Genomic DNA, 5,653 nt, shown 5'->3' with positions numbered 1-5,653 from the left:
CAGAGCTGACGACGGGGGCGGCGGCGGCGGGAGGGGGCGCGGGCGGGAGTGCAAGGGCGCTAAGCGGATGACACAGCTCGGATCGGCGCCGCTGGAGCCTCCCGCCCGCCTCCTAATGAGACCAATTAGTGGGTGCAGAGCTGAGGGGAACCGGCTCCCAGCAGGGGCGAGGGCAGTGGGGCGGGAGGGGGGCCCAGACTACCCCTCCTCCATCCCCCTGTAGCAGACCCCCTCCATCTACTGTTAGCAAGATAGGGATTCAGGCCAAGGAGAAGGTTAATGAGCAGTCCTAGAATGCTGGGCAATTTTTAGGCCCCATTAGCCGAAACCTTTCTTGTTCAATCCCCTCGGGCTTGGCCCTGTGGCTGGAAAAATGCACTTAATTTATTTATTTTTTGAAAAGTTATAACAGTAATTTTTATTTTATTGACATATAGTTGATGTACAATATTATATAAGGTATAGGTGTACTGATTACAAATAAGGAAAGGAGTACATCAAGGCTGTATATTGTCACTCTGCTTATTTAACTTATATGCAGAGTACATCAGAGAAGGCAGTGACAATCCACTCCAATACTCTTGCCTGAAAATCCCATGGACAGAGGAGCCTGGTAGGGTGCAGTCCATGGGATTGCTAAGAGTCGGACATGACTGAGCGACTTCACTTTCACTTTTCACTTTCCTGCATTGGAAAAGGAAATGGCAACCCACTCCAGTGTTCTTGCCTGGAGAATCCCAGGGACAGGGGAGTCTGGTGGGCTGCCATCTATGGGGTCGCACAGAGTCAGACATGACTGAAGCGACTTAGCAGCAGCAGCAGAGTACATCATGAGAAACGCTGGGCTGGATGAAGCACAAGCTGGAATCAAGATTGCTGGGAGAAATATTAATAACCTCAGATATGAGATGACACCACTCTTATGGCAGAAGGTGAAGAAGAACTAAAGAGCCTCTTGATGAAAGTGAAAGAGGAGAGTGAAAAAATTAGCTTAAAGCTCAACATTCAGAAAACTGAGATCATGGCATCTGGCCCCATCACTTCATGGCAAATAGATGGGGAAACAGTAGAAACAGTGAGAGACTTTATTTTTGGGGGCTCCAAAGTCACTGCAGATGGTGACTGCAGCCATGAAATTAAAAGATGCTTCCTCCTTGGAATAAAAGTTATGACCAACCTAGATGGCATATTAAAAAGCAGAGACATTACTTTGCCAACAAAGGTACATCTAGTCAAAGCTATGGTTTTTCCAGTAGTCATGTATGGATGTAAGAGTTGGACTATAAAGAAAGCTGAGCACCAAAGAATTGATGCTTTTGAACTGTGTGGAGAAAACTCTTGAGAATTCCCTGGACTGCAAGGAGATCCAACCAGTCCATCCTAAAGAAAATCAGTCCTGAATATTCATTGGAAGGACTGATGCTGAAGCTGAAACTCCAATACATTGGCCACCTGATGCGAAGAACTGACTCATTGGAAAAGACCCTGATGCTGGGAAAGATTGAAGGCGGGAGGAGAAGGGGACGACAGAGGAAGAGATGGTTGGATGGCATCACCGACTCAATGGACATGAGTTTAATAAACTCCGGGAGCTGGCAATGGACAGGGAAGCCTGGTGTGCTGCAGTTCATGGGGTTGCAAAGAGTCAGACACGACTGAGTGACTGAACTGAACTGATAGGTGTACAATATAGTGAATCACAATTGTTAAAGTTATTTATAATTATTATAAGATATTGGCTATATTCCTTGTGTTGTACAATATTTTGTATCTAATAGTTTGCACCTCTTAATTTCCTGCCGCTACATTGCCTACCCCCTCCTCTTTCCCCACTGGTAACTACTAGTTTATTCTGTATATCTGTGAGTCTGCTGAAAAGATGCACTTTAAATTGCACAGACATTTCTGCAACTTTGTGTTACAAAATGCCGAGACAGTGCCAGTCAACAGACTTGTACTAGAGAGGGATAAAGGAATACTCCACACGCTGTGTGCGTGTGTGGTGTGAGTGGCCCTGCTTTCAAATGGAATAAGTTAAAGCACAGGGAGGGTAAGTCACTTGCCCAGGATCACACAGCCAGTGGGAGAAAGAGTGTGGGTTCATGCCCAGTTTAGCCTGGCTGCAAAAATAGTTGAAACTCTTTCCATGGCAGAGTACAATCACCATGAAGCTCCTGACGCTTCAGTTCTTGAGCCCCTTGCTCACGCTTGGTCCTTCCATAGCCCAGCTTTGTATTTATAGTTTATATTCTTTTTCTTAAAAAGACTGTCCCTCTTCAGTTGTACCTGTTTAGATCTGCTAGAGTGACTAGCAGCCTGGTTTGCCTGGGACTGAAGGGATTTCCAGGGATATGGGATTTTCAGTGCTAGAACCAGTAAGATTTAAGGTTAACTGGAAGGAGTTGGTCACTCTGGGCTGGCACCAGTCCTCAAACAAAGTGCCCGAGAACCAAGGAAAACAGCAGGTCTTGATGGAGATTCTCACCCTGGACCCTGATCTTGACATTGTGGTACCGAGAGTCTGGAAACGGCCTGGAGAGCTCAGTTGCTCATAGCTGGGAAGGAAGGTCCCACCTGTCCTGAGACAGGTGGTGTGGCCCTCACCCAAATGCCCTGGGCAGTCTCGGCACACGCATTGCCTTGTCCTCTACACGCCCATCACCCCATGCAGGGTGACATGCTCCTCTCCTCTGGGCCTCCCCACCACGGCACCTGCTGTGAAATATCTCATCAGTCATCTCTAGGGCAGGTTCCAAGGGCTCTTCCTCAGGTAGATGTACAACAGCTGGTCCAGCTGTTAGTGGGAATTTGAGTGCCAGCTGCCAGCCTGGGCACACATGTGTGTTCTAGCCCCATCTGCCAATATGCCAGGTTAGGCTCTTATGACCTCTTTGCTCATATCTGATCTGAGTGCCTTCCCCCGTACTCATACACATTCACACAGCTGCCCCCAAACACATGTGAGTTCTAGTCCCATTTGTGCACACATATGTGCACACCAATACACCAGTGCATCGCCCATGTTTCCTCATGTAAACGTGCATGCCCAGGTCATATGTGCACACGTGCACCAGGAGATGTTGGGTAAAAGGTTCTCCCAGCTTCTGGTGTTGAGGCTGTGGGGAGAAGCAGATGCCTGCTTCCAGGCTCATCTTCCTAATGACCCTGCTCTGGAAGGGGGAAGGGTAGGCCTCCAGCACCCTGCTACTATCCCAGCTGTCTGGGATGAGACCATCTAGAGACAGACATCTGCCCTTGGTACTTGGCATCCTGGGCTCTTCTGTCCAGTTGCTGAGTTCCCACAAAACTGACTGAGTTGGACATGACTGAGCGACTTCACTTTCACTTTCACTTTCTTTCCAGATTCCTGCAGAGTCTCTCAGTTAGGGGAACAAGTCAGGCTTCAGACAGATAAGAAGAGGAATGCCATCTCCATGTGAGAGGAAACGGAGGCAGCCACCCTACACCTGGCCTGGAAGCTGTGGTCCAAGGTAGGATTTGGTCCTGAGGACGAAGACATGGAATCAGGGGATGAACCCTGTTTGAACGTGACTGTGAGGCTCCGCCCGTCTCAGCTCAGGTGAAGCCCTGAGGACAGTCCCTGGACCAGGTGTCCTCAGCTGGCTGAAACTGGGGAGTTGCTTTCCACAGCAGGGGTTCTGCAGGGCTGGGGAGTTCTGGACATTGTTTGCTGTGAAGTGTGGCCACCCTCTGTCCCCTTGCTGTGTCCAGGCCAGGTGTAGGGTGGCGGCCTCTGTTTCCTCTCACATGGAGATGGCATTCCTCTTCTTATCTGTCTAAAGCCTGACTTGTTCCCCTAACTGAGAGACTCTGCAGGAATCTGGAAAGAAAGTGAAAGTGAAAGTGAAGTCGCTCAGTCATGTCCAACTCTTTGCGGCCGGATGGACTGTAGCCTGCACCAGGCTCCTCCGTCTATGGGTTTCTCTAGGCAAGAGTACTGGAGTGGGTTGCCATTTCCTTCTCTAGGGGGCAGGAATCTGGGGCTGCCCTCTATTTCCCCGGTCCCCATCTAGCTGGAGCTAGTACCCACTGGCTGGGATCCTGTGCGGTAATGCTGGCTCTTGGTCACTGTGGCATCCACACAGGTGGGCAAAGGCTCCAGCCCTGACGTCACCTATTTTCACCTTATAGCAGTCTCCATTGTTCTCGCAGCCTGCCACATGGCTGAGCCTGGGTAAGGACACTCCCAAGAATGTCCTCTCCTCCAGAAAGCTTTTCTCCCCCCCTGGCATGCTTCTGCCCCCCGACAGAACTGGTCCCTCCTTAGGACCTTGACAGGGCCCTTGAAAGAATCCAGTGTGTAATCTGTCTGCTTTGGTGTCTCCCCCAGGGTGCCATGAATCATTTAGGGGAGCGACCGTGTTTCATGCATAGGTTGCTTTAGTATCCACACAGGACCTGTCCCTCAGGAGGTCCTCAATGAGCAGTTGTTGACTGGGTGAATGATGACTGAGTACATGAATCAATGAACAGACACTTGAGAGTATTTTGAGTCCTGGTTCCTGGTTCTAGTCAACAGCTGACATTCTGCAGGCCTTTGAAATGCTCCACCCCCTCCATCCATCCATAAACTGGTAGAGTGGAGTAGCCAAAGGGGATACAATGAAATGCCTGCTGAGCCAGGCAAGACATGGAAAAGTGTGAAGTAGTTGAGGGAAAGGCTGTAGGGGACTACTGCACATGTATAAGCGCCCATATCCGGAGCATATTTAAGCCCTGAGTTGAACAAGTGAAAGAGTTGCATTTTTATGTGTGTAAGGAACTTTTCAGTTCTGACAGCTTGACAACTTCCACTCTCTGGCTCATACTTTGCAAATCCTGAGAGGCAGGGCAATTAGACAGATTAAACAGCAGATAAACCAATGACCTCACGCAGAGATGGAGCTACTGATAACAAGCCTGCTTCTGGAGCTGGCCACACGTTACTGGACTGCTTGTAAACAGGCAAGGTCCAGCCACCACTTGGGAGGCCAGACTATATACCTAGACACACCCAGATTCTAGAAGTTTTATGAGGCTTCCATGACTGGGCAAGCGGCTGCACAGTCAGGGGAGTCACATGTGGGGTCCAGCGTGAACATTAACCAGCCGGGACTCCAGAACCTGGTTCAGCCTGGACAGTCTGCCCAGAGATAAGCTCAGGTGAATCAGCAGAGTGAGTGGGCACGCAGGGCTGTAAAGCATGTGTGGTTTCCAACAGGAAGTTCTGCCATAGCTGGGGATGGAATTGGTCCTGGAAGACCTAGTCTTGAGTGGAGGTGGAGAGGTGGAGAGTCCTGGATGTGTTCAGTTTAGTGGAAGCAAATGAGGCTACTATTTCAGAGCCAGACATTCTTTACTTCCTGATTTCCTCTCCCTCATGGGCCTCTGATAGGCAGTCTTAGCCTCATTTCCAGATGGGAAACCAGAGACTCTGAGAGGTCGTCTGAACTTCCTGATGTCGCATGACAGAGGACACGTGACAGAGTCATCCTTTGAGCCCAAGTCTGTCTGAGAAACCTGTGCCTTGCCAATTGCAGTGGGGCCCTACCCAGTCAGGGCACGTGGGCCCCTTCAGTTGCCATGGAGACGGCACACTTTCTCTAGTGACACTACTGTCACCTGCCAGTATGTTAGGATTCTTCAAGGGGAT

This window comes from Bos indicus, chromosome 28 (genome assembly GCF_029378745.1).
Source record: "Bos indicus isolate NIAB-ARS_2022 breed Sahiwal x Tharparkar chromosome 28, NIAB-ARS_B.indTharparkar_mat_pri_1.0, whole genome shotgun sequence".
Lineage (NCBI taxonomy): Eukaryota > Metazoa > Chordata > Mammalia > Artiodactyla > Bovidae > Bos > Bos indicus.
This window is presented reverse-complemented; position numbering follows the sequence as displayed.